This window comes from Ambystoma mexicanum, chromosome 6p, assembly GCF_040938575.1.
Source record: "Ambystoma mexicanum isolate Mex_15411 chromosome 6p, UKY_AmexF1_1, whole genome shotgun sequence".
Lineage (NCBI taxonomy): Eukaryota > Metazoa > Chordata > Amphibia > Caudata > Ambystomatidae > Ambystoma > Ambystoma mexicanum.
The window spans coordinates 339,961,119-339,975,026 of NC_090935.1; positions in this window are offsets into that span (position 1 = coordinate 339,961,119).

Below are 13,908 nucleotides of genomic sequence, written 5' to 3' on the forward strand. Positions count from 1 at the left end.
TGGGAGGCGAGGAATCCGTAAGGGTGGCAAAGGTGGACGAGCCACAAGTGGTGGCCGTGGTGGATCCGGTAGGGGACGTGGTCGTTACTTGCAGGGTGACCCTGTCCCCCCATGTGTGGAGGACCAGTCAAGGGCACCCATAATCCCCCCCCCCGCACCCCCTGTTTGAGGCTGATGTGGCTGACACCATCCATGCTCAGCCCTTGTTGGACCAGCCCATTGTGGCACCAGACCTGGCTGACTCCATGGCTGACTTCCAGGTCAGCAGGCCTATGACACGTGCGCTGGTGCACGTTGATGTCATCAGGCCACGTGGATCAGGGGCAGCAAGGTCATCTGCTGCCCCAAGTAGGCAGGGTGGAGAGGCTGCAGGGGCAGCTGCGGCTCCATCCACCCCAGCTCTCACACACCCAGCCAGGACAGTGTCGGTCCTAGTCCATCCTGCTGACATTCCCCCTGACACCATTACACTTGAGCCAATGCCTGCACCAACTCCCATGCTGAGTGTGCAATCCCACACCCCTGATACAGAGTCCACCAGGGCTCCTGCCCCTAGTGTCCAGAGCGGCGTAGGACACTCAGGATCACCACCACCTTCCAAACGGAAGAGGAAGAGTGCTTGTCCGGCACAGGCTGATGCCCCAGACACGGCTACACAGTCAGGCCCATCGAGGAAGCCCAGCTTCACGGGTGCCGAACTGAATGCACTTGTCGAGTATGTGTCCGCACATAATAACGAAATGGTCATTGTTGCAGGATCCAAGACCACACCTGCACAACGCCAGGCACACTGGCAGACCGTTGCGGACATCGTAAGTGCCCATGGAATCGTGAGGCGCACAGCCAATGATTGCTATAAGCGCTGGAATGACCTAAAGCGCAGGGCAAAGAATAAGCTGGCCTCAAGTCATGCCGCAACTCTAGTGACTGGAGGTGGGTCTCCAGTAGAAGACATGGAACTCACTCCACTTGAGTCAGTCGCTGGGACCTACGTCACGGAGGAACAGATACAAGGGGTGGGAGATCTGCCTGATTATGAGACATTGTCCGGTGAGTGCACATGCATGTGTGTGTCATCCATGTGCATGGTGTGTGTGTGAGGGCTTCTGTTTATGTGCCAGGTGAGGGTGTGTGCGCCTGAGTCGTTTGGGTCACACATGTGCTTCATGCAATACATTCTGCGCAGCAGCATTTGGCCATAGCAGTATCCCTTCTGCCAACAGTAGACATCTAGCCCAACAGCACGCCAGTTGCCCTTGAAGTGTCACCTTGCCACAACATTGTTGCTTATTTTTCTCTGTTCATTCAGGCAGATTGTTTGCATTCCACCACTTTTACTAGGCATTTCTCAGTCCTCTAGTCACATGTCTAACATGGCTATGGTAAAGTGGAGTGACTTTGTTACCTGGATATCATTTGTTTAGACATGTTCCTGTGCAATCGGACCATTTTGGACTGGCAGCTCCAGGTGAAAAATCAGACCTGTTTGAATTAGAAAAGCTATTACATGAGGGAACTGGACTGAATGAATAAGTGCTGCCCTCTTCTCCATCTTCACTCAATAGCAATGGTACATGCCATCTGTGTGATGGCATGTGTATTTCACCTGCCAATCACAGGCCAATGTGTGATGCCACTGCTAGGCAGCATGCAGAAAATGTGTTCATCTTCCATCTTGGTGTCATCAGTGTGTGCCATTTGCCTACCCTTCATACGCAGTGAGGGTGCATGCATGGGAGGGTTTTAGTCATGTGGGACATGTGTCAATCAAGTACTGGTTCTGTTGCTTCTCAGCCCTCATTGTGTGCCATGGTGCTAGTGCCTGTTTCCATTTGTTTGCTTTTATGTCTTTGCAGGGGAAGATGCACCTGATACTGCTGGGGTTGTGGAGATGGTGCAGACCCAGGAGGGGTCTGAGGGCCGACCGACCACCAGTGAGGGACGTGGTGTGGTGGTGGGTGAGAACCCACAACTGCTGCAGGTCGTGCTCTCAAGGGGTGTCTCTGGCTGCACCTCCCCCGAGCTGTACTCAGGTGTTGATTCGGATGATGAGACCTACGTGCCGTCGCAGGTGAGTGTTCCTGGGAGGGATTCTGTTCTGTCCGACCCACTTGCACCAGGGTCAGAACCCTCAATGGGGATGTCAGTGTTGGCAGCTACGCCTTTGGTGGTTACGGATGCAGGGTCACACTCCGCGACATCTGATCCTGTTCCTAGGCCAGCAGATCAGAGGGGAATGCAGTCCTGCAGCCTCAGGCAGTGCCGGCACAGCAAGGCGCAGTTCGCCTTGCCCCAGACAGGTGTGGTGCCCGCCGACGTGGTGGCCGTACGCCACCTGGCAATACCGCATGGGAGCAATCCATTTACGGTATGGCATCCCAACAGGCAGCATCATCAGAGATGATGGCTCAGGCCATGGATAGGGTGGCCACTTCCATTGTCCACCCCGAAAGGCTGATGGAGCGACTACAGCAGGCAACCAACTCCATCTGCCAGTCACACAGGGAGGACATGTTGGCGTCCAACAGTGACAGGCAGGCGGCACTGGCGACTCTGCAGGAAGCCATCTCCATAGAGTCCCAGGGCCACAGGGAAGCCCTGAGGCTGGAACTCCTTCACCTCAGGACGACTCTTGTTGAGCTTGAGGCTTCAACAAACCGAAGGACAGAACAGCAGCTGGAGCGTCTCACCAGTACGCTCTCAGCTGAGATGCAGGCAACTAGGGCGGAGGTCTGGGCATCCCGTGAGTTGTTGCATGGGGACCTCCGCACACTCATCCTCCAGAACGAGACCTACCACACCCGCATGCTTTCAGCTATGGAGGAACAGACTAGGGCCTTGCGTGGGCTGCCTCCCATAGTGCCACCACCTCCGGATGCAGCTGCACAGGGTGAGAATAGCGACAGCAGTGATACTCCCACAATAGGGTAGCCGTGTGGGCCATGAGCCCATGGAGGTGTTTTTTTTTCGCAAGATCCACACAGGTGGGTTTTGGTGTGCACCCTGTCCTCGGACCTCTTGGGTGACCTCCCCAACCCCTCCGGGCCCATTAATGGCCTTTTTTTTTTTTTTTTTTTTTTTTGGGACAGTGTGTTGCCTTGTGTGGCTCCCATGGGCATACACTGCATTGTGGCTGGGCACATGCAGGCTTGTCATGTATTTGGTTCAGATGCTTGGGTTTTTGTCACAGACACCCCTCCTGCTTCCCGTTTCCATGGGCTTGCAAAGGGTGTGCCCAAGTGACATTGACGTACATGGTGACATTGGACTCCCACTACATGTGTGGGTAGTCTAGTCAATACTGTGTATACATTCCTAGTGCATATTGCTGTTGTGTTTTACACTGCATGTTGCATTGATGTGTAACTCATCATCCATGTCTACCTCCTAATTTGCAGATCCTTTCCTCATGTCTACACAAGGCCCTCTACTTTGGAGATGGAGTCCATGTTGGCAGCAGTGCACCTACAACTCTACATGGCGGCAACACTGTACAGTTGGAAGTGGTGGGAGTGCAGGCATTTCCAGGTGGTGAGACTACTAATTCCTTACTTTCGTAATGTCATGTTAATGGTTGTTTTGAGGGTCAGTAGCTGATAAGTGTTATTGCTAAATACCTGCTCAAGTGTGTTGTTGGTCCTGCATTACTGTGAGCATTTCAGGTGTCGCGAGTTTCAATTAGGGACACTGTACTTTGTGACACTTGTGTCATGTTGTGGGGATTACTTTGTTTACCCGCACATAGCATGACATGGCATGGTGTGTCGTGTGGCGGTGCTGGGGATGGGTTGGGTGACATGGCACTGTCCTCATGTTGCATTTTGCAAGTGGGTATTCATTTTAGCTGCATGAATGTGTTTTTTCACGAAACTGCATTGGTGGTGTCTGTGTAGGTAGGGATGCACACATTGTAACACTTCCAGGTGAACAATCTCAGGCTGATATGGTTTTGACGGTTGATTCTCCAGACATTCAGGATCAGTGTCAGGTTGAGTCATCATTGATTGTCAGATGGTATGTGCCAGGGCAATGTGCACTCCACAGGGGTGTGATTTCTATGTGAAGTAATTAGCCACTTGCTGTGTACGGGCTGCCTCCCCCCGTGCCCTTTCCCCTCCCATGCGCAGCGTGCGTGCATGTGGTTGGGGATGTGGGGGCACCACCATGTCCACGGCCAGGCCCCGGCGTGTTGCAACGTTGTGCAGGACACATGCTGCATCATATTGGCAGCATGTGTCCTGCACACTACTGGGGGAGCGTATAACAGCTGCCCGCAAGTACGGTCAAGGGAGCGAAAGCGTGACTTAAGCACTCCTAATGTGCGCTCCACTATGCCCCGGGTTGCAATGTGGGCTTTGTTATATCTTACCTGGGGTGGCGTGGTGGGGTTCCGAATTGGCGTCATCATGTGGGGGCTGAGAGGGTAGGCACTGTCCCCTGTGGAGGTGGTGGGGTTGTGACCTTGCTCAGTATCTGACATGCATGCATGTGCAGTGGCATTCATACTCACCAAGCAGCCATGTATCGCCATGCCGCCCAGCTTCTAGGTCCCGGCTTAGGGTGGACATTCGGTAAATGAAGCTGTCGTGGGTGGACCCGGGATAGTTGGCATATACTGAGGTGATGATTCCCTTGGCATTACATACTACCTGCACGTTGATGGAATGCCAGTGCTTGCGGTTCCTATAGATGTGCTCAGATGCCCTGGGGGGACGTAGAGCCACATGGATGCAGTCGATGGCACCTAGCACTTTGGGGAATCGTGCCACACCGTAAAAATCCAGGGCGGCAGCATGCCTTTCTGCAGGTGTTCTGGGCAGGTATTTGTGCCTGCGGACTGATGGGCGTGCAGTGATGATGTTCAAGACCTGGTGTAGGCAGCGTGACTGCGTGGCCTGTGACACCCACCCACTATGGCACTTGTCCGCTGAAATGATCCAGTGGCTAAGAAGTGCAGTACATTGAGGACCTTCTCCAGGGGGCTGAGTGCTTGGGAGCACAGGGTGGGTGATGTGAGGTCATCTTCCCACTCACTCACCAGGTCCAGTATTATGTGTGGTGGAAACCTGTACCTCCCATACACCTGGTCATCAGGCATCACGAAAAGGCTGGTTCTGGGTGTGAAAATTCTGGCCCTGACTATCCTCCTCCTCCTCCTTTGGTAGCCCACGGCCACTGCTGTTAGGAACGGTATATTCATCCTGGCGTCTGAGCTTGTTAGTTTTTTGCACACAAATGTATGCGTCGCGGGTCGACGTATGCCTGCTTCCTACTGGCGTACGTGTTTCTTTGCGCGTGTTGTAGGCGAGCGTGTGAAACTTCCCGCGCACCCCTGAAATCCAGTACCCAGGCCAATAGCGTGTGGAAATTCCCGCGCACCCCGGAATACACGTGCGCTGATGTACTTGCGTGTGTAAGTGCCCACGCACCCCTGAAATACACGTACATAGGCCAATCGCGTGTACGCGCACTTTTGTCCAATTACACGCGATGACACTCTGACGTGCAGTCTTTCCACGTGTGCTCCGTCATCACGTGCTATGAGGGAACACCCGTGCGGGTCACGTCACAGACGCGCTTACGCGCTGAGGGCCTTTGGTCTAATAGAATCGCGTATGCGTGCTGACGCGCTTACGCGCTAAGGGCCTTTCCTCGAATTTCACGCTGACGTGCAGGATTTTCACGTGCCAAATCACTCCGTATCAAGCTGGTCATGCGAAAACACACGGAAGACCACGCTCCTGCCCAGAAGGCCGAATTACTGCCCCCCAGTGCCCCGAGCAGCCTCCCACGTGCCATCTGCTGCTGCCTGCCTGCCTGCCTGCCTGCTGCCACCGTGCCCTGCCATTTGGTGCCTGCACATCAGCCATCCGCAGGGGTCCACTTGCTGTGTCCACCCCTGCTGGAACAGACGACTCCCGACTGGGATAACATCGCTCCACAGCCCAGCCCCAGGACCCAGTTGCCCACCCACTCCTGCCTCTGGGGTTGCCATGTCGGGCACTTCGACATCTGGCACCAGTGGCAACCCCAGGCCAGAGGGGCAGAGGGCCACCAGCTTCACTGCCACCGAAGTTGGTGTCCTGGTGGAGCATGTCCTGGGGCAGTATGATGCCCTCTTTGGATCGTCCCGCGCCAGCAAGGAAGGACGGGAGAGGATCTGGGCCGACTGTGTGGTTGCCATCAACGCAGAGGGGGTGGCAACCCGCGACGTCCAGAAGATCAAGAAGCGCTGGGAGGACTTGAGGTCCAGGACCCTCGTGAAGGCCCGGCGCCTCGTGGAGGGGGGCCAGGGCCGCATGAGTTCCATCCAGATGAGGATCCTGGAACGCGTACGCCCAGCGCTCCATGCCCAGATCCTTGAGAGGGAGACCCGTCTGGAGTTGAGCGGTAAGTGGCCAAGCATTGCTGTGTGAGACAGGGCATGTTGCGGTGTGCTGGTTGTCTGATACTTGCCTGTATGTGTGACATAGGCCATGTACGCATGTATGTGTGCAGGGACATCATGGTAATGCATGTGCGACCAGTGATGTGTGAACCACATGGTCGTTGCATGTGTTTAAATGCGACATGGGGAGCCCTATGCAGATTTTACACATGAGAGCATGCCAGTCTCTGTTCCTGGACATGGGTGGGAGTGAGGGATGGGTGCTGATGCCAGGTAAATATATGGTAGCCATGTCTGTGTACCTGACCTGCGTGTCTGTGACTTGTGAATGCCATGGATGCATGACACATATGTGTGACAATGCACAGATTCACTGATGCAGCCTAGTTATCCTTGTATCCGCTGTGTTTGGGGTGTATGAGGCCAGATGGATGTGACTGAGGTGAAGTGTGTGCATGTGATAGGCATGACCCATGATGCATGTGAGTTCCATATCATTGTATGTTTCAAGAGTCCATTGGACATGTATGGAAATGTCCATGGCATGCACCATGCCTGTTACTGTGTGTGTTTTGCCTGGACTGACCCTTGTGTTGTGGAGGGACATGATGGAAGTGTACTTTGACAGTGGTACTCATCTGCTATTGCTTCCTGTCTAGGGGACCATTGTACAGTACCCTGATGCTTGTGTTCTATGTCTCCCTCTACGCAGCGGCTAGTGAAGAAGAGGGCGGAGATGGCGCTGTGGAGCAAGGCGGCGGGGATGCCCCCACGGCTGCAGTGGAAGGGGTGGGTGAGCCCCCACAGGGGCCTGCTACGGCAGAAGACGGTGAGGAGCCATCCAGGTTGGTGGTTTCCACAGAGGAGGAGGAGGCCGCCACTGAGGCACACATGGGGCCTGGTGGGGGCATCCCTGCTTGTGCAAGTGGTGCAGTCCAGGGGCAGGGGCAGGAGGCAGCACAGGTCACCGTGGAGGGGCCTGTGCATGTCGCTGTCCCTGACCCTGTGAGTGCACCACCATGCACCAGCAGGGATGCCCCGTCTTAGGCCCGTCCGCAGGTAGAGGGGATGTCCATGTCACCTGACTCCCCTCCACCTGTAGACGAGGGGACCCGTGGCCTTATGGAGAAGGTCCTGATTGGGGTTGTGATGCGCGCGGGTGCAATTCGTGATGACGTGCGTGCTTCCCGGGAGGAGCACGCACGTCATCACGAAGAGCACCGTGCCGAGGTGGCCCAATTGGGATCTTCCATGTTCGGGGGTTTCCTGCATGTGTCGGCCAATCTGGCGGCCCTCTCCTCCTCTGTGGAGGCTATACGCCGGTCGTTCTCCTTGCCGTCTTCCGGCCCAGATGCCACCAGGGCCCCCTGTGGACCTGCCCTGACCAATGCAGCCAGCTCGGTGGGGATCCCATACCTACCACAGTCGGGAGTCGGAGGTCCAGCAGGGGTGGACACCACAGCAACTGTACCCCAGCAGATGGAGGATGTGCCGGCATCATCAGGCAGGGCACGTGCACGACGGCGACGGTGGATTCCATCAGCCTGGATGCCGTCGTGCTGGCAGAGGCAGTTGCGCCGGAGGCAGCAGCAGAGTCAACGTGGGAGGCATCATGGCTCGGGGCCATCAACATCGGAGGGGCAGGCATCGGCCGGAGGGCAGGAGGACCCAGGATGGGAAGTGTCTTCCGTGTGGCTGCGGTTGGGCCAGCAGATAGATGCGGAGCGGCGGCGGACGGAAGAGGCGCGGCTCATGATGGTCAGGGCGGAGAACTCCATGTGGATGGCCCTGAGGTGGGCCGAGTGCCTCGAGGCAATCCGCAGGGGGTTGGAGGGGCAGATGGCGTCGACCCTGCAGACCCTCGGGGCCATGGAACAGGACCGCCTCCGGGACATCGAAGAGGAGTTTGATGATGCCCTGACCCGGAACACCACATAGTGAGCCGCTGGACTTGCCCGCCACCTTTGTATATAGTTCTTTAGTTTTAGGTTTCCTTTGTTTCTTCTTATGATTTGGAGTCGACGGACACTGCTCCACTTTTTGTATATAGTTGCATTTTAGTTAGGGTTTTTTGTAGGTTTCCTTTGTTCAGTTGGGCTCATGGACCCTTGGATGTTTTGTACATAGTTCTTCATTGGATTGTTTTATTTTTTTTGTTTTTATTTATTCACCATGGAGCAATGGTCTTTGCATTTATTTTTCTCTCTCGGATTGATTTTATTTTTAATGTGACTTTGGACAACATTTTTTTGAATTTGGATTTGTAGTTTTAATTTTTATTGACGGACATGCAGCTTATCTTTTTTTCATTGCCATTGTAGTTTGTTTCATTTCATTTGCATTCAATTTTTTTTAATACAATTTTGTTTTCATACTTCACTGTGTGGTATCATCTCATTGGTTTCATGCATGTCATGTTGGGTGTTTTCCCATTCAATTGCAACCATTGTGTGTGACGGACATGGGTTCATTTGCTTTATGAACATTGGGGTGTAACATGTAATTTCCATTTCCATGTGGGTGAATGGGTTACTTGGTAGGGCCTTATGGCTGTGGAGGCTGACCATAACGCACATGATTGGGGATTGTGAGGACCTGGGTGCAGGGGGATATGAGTGGGGGCCTGGTGGAGGGTGCCCCTGGATGCTGGGGGGTGGGGTGCAGGGGGCCATGAGTGGGGGCCTGGTGGAGGGTGCCCCTGGGGGTTGGGGGTGGTGGGAGACATGAGTGGGGGCCTGGTGGAGGGTGCCCCTGCACTGCTGGGGGGTGGGGGTGATGGGAGACATCAGTGGGGGCCTGGTGGTGCTGCCCCTGCACTGCTGGGGGGTGGGGGTGATAGGGGACATGAGTGGGGGCCTGGTGGAGGGTGCCCCTGGATGCTGGGGGGTGGGGGTGCAGGGGGACATGTGTGGGGGCCTGGTGGATGGTGCCCTGCACTACTGGGGGGTGGGGGTGGTGGGAGACATGAGTGGGGGCCTGGTGGAGGGTGCCCCTGGATGCTGGGGGGTGGGGTGCAGGGGGACATGAGTTGGACATGAGTGCGGGCCTGGTGGAGGGTGCCCTGCACTGCTGGGGGGTGGGGGTGATGGGAGACATGAGTGGGGGACTGGTGAAGGGTGCCCCTGGATGCTGGGGGGTGGGGGTGCAGGGGGCCATGAGTGGGGGCCTGGTGGAGGGTGCCCCTGGATGCTGGGGGGTGGGGGTGCAGGGGGGCATGAGTGGGGGCCTGGTGGAGGGTGCCCCTGGATGCTGGGGGGTGGGGGTGATAGGGGACATGAGTGGGGGCCTGGTGGAGGGTGCCCCTGGATGCTGGGGGGTGGGGGTGCAGGGGGACATGTGTGGGGGCCTGGTGGAGGGTGCCCTGCACTGCTGGGGGGTGGGGGTGGTGGGAGACATGAGTGGGGGCCTGGTGGAGGGTGCCCCTGGATGCTGGGGGGTGGGGGTGATGGGAGACATGAGTTGGACATGAGTGGGGGCCTGGTGGAGGGTGCCCTGCACTGCTGGGGGGTGGGGGTGATGGGAGACATGAGTGGGGGCCTGGTGGTGCTGCCCCTGCACTGCTGGGGGGTGGGGGTGATAGGGGACATGAGTGGGGGCCTGGTGGAGGGTGCCCCTGGATGCTGGGGGGTGGGGGTGCAGGGGGACATGTGTGGGGGCCTGGTGGAGGGTGCCCCTGGATGCTGGGGGGTGGGGGTGCAGGGGGACATGTGTGGGGGCCTGGTGGAGGGTGCCCTGCACTGCTGGGGGGTGGGGGTGGTGGGAGACATGAGTGGGGGCCTGGTGGAGGGTGCCCCTGGATGCTGGGGGGTGGGGGTGCAGGGGGACATGAGTTGGACATGAGTGGGGGCCTGGTGGAGGGTGCCCTGCACTGCTGGGGGGTGGGGGTGATGGGAGACATGAGTGGGGGCCTGGTGAAGGGTGCCCCTGGATGCTGGGGGGTGGGGGTGCAGGGGGCCATGAGTGGGGGCCTGGTGGAGGGTGCCCCTGGATGCTGGGGGGTGGGGGTGCAGGGGGGCATGAGTGGGGGCCTGGTGGAGGGTGCCCCTGGATGCTGGGGGGTGGGGGTGCAGGGGGACATGAGTGGGGGCCTGGTGGAGGGTGCCCCTGACTGGTGGGGGGTGGGGGTGCAGGGAGACATGAGTAGGGGCCTGGTGGAGGGTGCCCTGCACTGCTGGGGGGTGGGGGTGGTGGGAGACATGAGTGGGGGCCTGGTGGAGGGTGCCCCTGGATGCTGGGGGGTGGGGGTGATGGGAGACATGAGTTGGACATGAGTGGGGGCCTGGTGGAGGGTGCCCTGCACTGCTGGGGGGTGGGGGTGATGGCAGACATGAGTGGGGGCCTGGTGGAGGGTGCCCCTGGATGCTGGGGGGTGGGGGTGCAGGGGGCCATGAGTGGGGGCCTGGTGGAGGGTGCCCCTGGATGCTGGGGGGTGGGGGTGCAGGGGGACATGAGTGGGGGCCTGGTGGAGGGTGCCCCTGGATGCTCGGGGGTGGGGGTGCAGGGGGACATGAGTGGGGGCCTGGTGGAGGGTGCCCCTGGATGCTGGGGGGTGGGGGTGCAGGGGGACATGTGTGGGGGCCTGGTGGAGGGTGCCCTGCACGGCTGGGGGGTGGGGGTGGTGGGAGACATGAGTGGGGGCCTGGTGGAGGGTGCCCCTGCACTGCTGGGGGGTGGGGCGATGGGAGACATGAGTGGGGGCCTGGTGGTGCTGCCCCTGCACTGCTGGGAGTGGGGGTGATAGGGGACATGAGTGGGGGCCTGGTGGAGGGTGCCCCTGGATGCTGGGGGGTGGGGGTGAAGGGGGACATGTGTGGGGGCCTGGTGGAGGGTGCCCTGCACTGCTGGGGGGTGGGGGTGGTGGGAGACATGAGTGGGGGCCTGGTGGAGGGGGCCCCTGATTGCTGGGGGGTGGGGGTGCAGGGGGACATGAGTGGGGGCCTGGTGGAGGGTGCCCCTGGATGCTGGGGGGTGGGGGTGCAGGGGGACATGAGTGGGGGCCTGGTGGAGGGTGCCCCTGACTGGTGGGGAGTGGGGGTGCAGGGAGACATGAGTAGGGGCCTGGTGGAGGGTGCCCCTGGATGCTGGGGGGTGGGGGTGCAGGGGGACATGAGTGGGGGCCTGGTGGAGGGTGCCCCTGGATGCTGGGGGGTGGGGGTGCAGGGGGACATGAGTGGGGGCCTGTTGGAGGGTGCCCCTGGATGCTGGGGGGTGGGGGTGCAGGGGGACATGAGTGGGGGCCTGGTGGAGGGTGCCCCTGACTGGTGGGGGGTGGGGGTGCAGGGAGACATGAGTAGGGGTCTGGTGGAGGGTGCCCCTAGATGCGGGGGTGTGGGGGTGATGGGAGACATGAGTTGGACATGAGTGGGGGCCTGGTGAAGGGTGCCCTGCACTTCTGGGGGGTGGGGGTGATGGGAGACATGAGTGGGGGCCTGGTGGAGGGTGCCCCTGGATGCTGGGGGGTGGGGGTGCAGGGGGACATGTGTGGGGGCCTGGTGGAGGGTGCCCTGCACTGCTGGGGGTGGGGGTGGTGGGAGACATGAGTGGGGGCCTGGTGGAGGGTGCCCCTGGATGCTGGGGGCTGGGGGCGATGGGAAACATGAGTGGGGGCCTGGTGGTGCTGCCCCTGCACTGCTGGGGGGTGGGGGTGCAGGGGGACATGAGTGGGGGCCTGGTGGAGGGTGCCCCTGGATGCTGGGGGGTGGGGGTACAGGGGGACATGAGTGGGGGCCTGGTGGAGGGTGCCCCTGGATGCTGGGGGGTGGGGGTGCAGGGGGACATGAGTGGGGGCCTGGTGGAGGGTGCCCCTGGATGCTGGGGGGTGGGGGTGCAGGGGGACATGTGTGGGGGCCTGGTGGAGGGTGCCCTGCACTGCTGGGGGGTGGGGGTGGTGGGAGACATGAGTGGGGCCTGGTGGAGGGTGCCCCTGCACTCCTGGGGGGTGGGGGTGATAGGGGACATGAGTGGGGGCCTGGTGGAGGGTGCCCTGCACTGCTGGGGGATGGGGGTGGTGGGAGACATGAGTGGGGGCCTGGTGGAGGGTGCCCCTGGATGCTGGGGGGTGGGGGTGCAGGGGGACATGAGTAGGGGCCTGGTGGAGGGTGCCCTTGTATGCTGGGGGGTGGGAGTGCAGGGGGACATGAGTGGGGGCCTGGTGGAGGGTGCCCCTGGATGCTGGGGGGTGGGGGTGCAGGGGGACATGAGTGGGGGCCTGGTGGAGGGTGCCCCTGGATGCTGGGGGGTGGGGGTGCAGGGGGACATGAGTGGGGGCCTGGTGGAGGGTGCCCCTGGATGCTGGGGGGTGGGGGTGCAGGGGGACATGAGTGGCGGCCTGGTGGAGGGTACCCCTGGATGCTGGGGGGTGGGGGTGCAGGGGGACATGAGTGGGGGCCTGGTGGAGGGTGCCCCTGACTGGTGGGGGGTGGGGGTGCAGGGAGACATGAGTAGGGGCCTGGTGGAGGGTGCCCCTAGATGCTGGGGTGTGGGGGTGATGGGAGACATGAGTTGGACATGAGTGGGGGCCTGGTGAAGGGTGCCCTGCACTTCTGGGGGGTGGGGGTGATGGGAGACATGAGTGGGGGCCTGGTGGAGGGTGCCCCTGGATGCTGGGGGGTGGGGGTGCAGGGGGACATGTGTGGGGCCTGGTGGAGGGTGCCCTGCACTGCTGGGGGTGGGGGTGGTGGGAGACATGAGTGGGGGCCTGGTGGACGGTGCCCCTGGATGCAGGGGGTGGGGGCGATGGGAAACATGAGTGGGGGCCTGGTGGTGCTGCCCCTGCACTGCTGGGGGGTGGGGGTGCAGGGGGACATGAGTGGGGGCCTGGTGGAGGGTGCCCCTGGATGCTGGGGGTTGGGGGTGCAGGAGGACATGAGTGGGGGCCTGGTGGAGGGTGCCCCTGGATGCTGGGGGGTGGGGGTCCAGGGGGACATGAGTGGGGGCCTGGTGGAGGGTGCCCCTGGATGCTGGGGGGTGGGGGTGCAGGGGGACATGTGTGGGGCCTGGTGGAGGGTGCCCTGCACTGCTGGGGGGTGGGGGTGGTGGGAGACATGAGTGGGGCCTGGTGGAGGGTGCCCCTGCACTCCTGGGGGGTGGGGGTGATAGGGGACATGAGTGGGGGCCTGGTGGAGGGTGCCCTGCACTGCTGGGGGATGGGGGTGGTGGGAGACATGAGTGGGGGCCTGGTGGAGGGTGCCCCTGGATGCTGGGGGGTGGGGGTGCAGGGGGACATGAGTGGGGGCCTGGTGGAGGGTGCCCCTGGATGCTGGGGGGTGGGGGTGCAGGGGGACATGAGTGGGGGCCTGGTGGAGGGTGCCCCTGACTGGTGGGGGGTGGGGGTGTAGGGAGACATGAGTAGGGGCCTGGTGGAGGGTGCCCTTGGATGCTGGGGGGTGGGAGTGCAGGGGGACATGAGTGGGGGCCTGGTGGAGGGTGCCCCTGTATGCTGGGGGGTGGGGGTGATGGGAGACATGAGTTGGACATGAGTTGGGGCCTGGTGGAGGGTGCCCCTGCACTGCTGGGGGGTG